The following is a 1,907-nucleotide window of genomic DNA, read 5'->3' as shown; positions in this document are numbered from 1 at the left end:
ACACCAATTAGAAGGGGAATCATCAGAAAATCTACAAACAACAAATGCTAGAGAGGGTGTGGAGAAAAGGGAACCCTCTTGCACTGTTGGTGGGAATGTAAATTGATACAGACACTATGGAGAACAGTATGGAGGTTCCTTAAAAAACTAAACATAGAATTACCATAGATCCAGCAATCCCACTACTGGGCATATACCCAGAGAAATCCGTAATTTGGAAAGACACATGGACCCCCATGTTCATTGCAGCACTATTTAGAATAGCCAGGTCATTGAAGCAACCTAAATGCCCATCGACACATGAATGGATAAAGAAGATGTGTTACATATATACAATGGAGTATTACTCAGCCATAAAAAGGAATGAAATTGGGTCATTTGTTGAGACGTGGATGGATCTGGAGACTGTCATACAGAGTGAAGTAAGTCAGAAAGAGAAAAACAAATATCATATATTAATACATATATGTGGAATGTAGAAAAATGGTACAGATGAACCAGTTTGTAAGGCAGAAATAGAGACACAGATGTAGAGAACAAACGTATGGACACAAAGTGGGGAAAGTGAGGGCAGGGGGTGGTGGTGGTGACGTGATGAATTGGGAGATTAGGATTGACATATATACACTAATATGCATAAGCTAGATAACTAATAAGAACCTGCTGTATAAAAAAATTTTTTTAATGTATCAAAGACCTAAATTTAAGAGTTAAACCTATAAAACTCTTAGAAATAAACATAAGGTCAAATCTTCATTACCATGGATTTTGTCAGTGGCTTCTTTAATGTGACACCAAGCATAAGCAACAACAAAAAATAGATAAATTGAACTTAATCAGAATTTAAAATTTTGTGTTCATGAAAGAACACTATGTAGAAAAAGAAAAAAAACAACCCAGAGTATGAGAGAAAATATTTGCAAATCACATATGTGACAATGGCCTAGCATCCAGGATATAAAAATAACTCTTACAACTCCACAACAATGAGATAAACAACCCAATTAATAAGTGTTCAAAGAATTTGAATAGACATATTTTCAAAAAAGATACACAGATAAAAAGCACATGAAAAGATGCCCAGCATCATCGTCATTAGGAAATGGAAATCAAAGCCACAATGAGACACTATATTATGTCCACTGGGATAACTATAATCAAAAAGACATATAACGAGTGTTAGCAAGGATGTGGAAGAAATGGGATCCTCATCTGTCGCTGGTAGAAATGTAAAATGGTCAAGTTGCTTTGGAAAATAGTCTGGCTGTTCCTCAGAATGTTGAACATAGAATTTCCATATGACCCAGTGATTCTACTATTAGGCATATATGCAATTGAAATAAAATCCTACATCCACACAAAAACTTGTACTCAAATGTTTATAGCAGCATTGTTTATAATGGCCAAAAAATAGAAAAAAAAATGCTCAATGAATAATAAATATATAAACAAAATGTTGTATATCCATTCAATTGAATATTATTTAGCAGTGAAAAAGAATGAAGTCCTGGTACATGCTATAACATTGAGGAAAACTGAAAATATTATGCCAAGTAAAAGAAGTTGGAAAAAGACAACATGTTGCGTGATTTCCTTTATATGAAATGTCCAGAATTGGAAAATATATAGAAACAAAGTAGACTATTGTTTGCATATAGTTGTGGTTGGTGGGAAATGGAGGAAAACTGCTAAAGGTCACAGATTTCTTTCCTGTTTTTCTTTCATCTTGGGTGATAAAAATGTTCTAAAACTGATTGTAATAGTGGTTGCACAACTCTGTGAATCTACTAAAGCCATTGAATTATACATTTTTTTTTTTGCGGTACGCGGGCCTCTCGCTGTTGTGGCCTCTCCCGTTGCGGAGCACAGGCTCCGGACGCGCAGGCTCAGCGGCCATGGCTCACGGG

Source organism: Physeter macrocephalus, chromosome 19 (assembly GCF_002837175.3).
Source record: "Physeter macrocephalus isolate SW-GA chromosome 19, ASM283717v5, whole genome shotgun sequence".
NCBI classification, from domain to species: domain Eukaryota; kingdom Metazoa; phylum Chordata; class Mammalia; order Artiodactyla; family Physeteridae; genus Physeter; species Physeter macrocephalus.
This window is presented reverse-complemented; position numbering follows the sequence as displayed.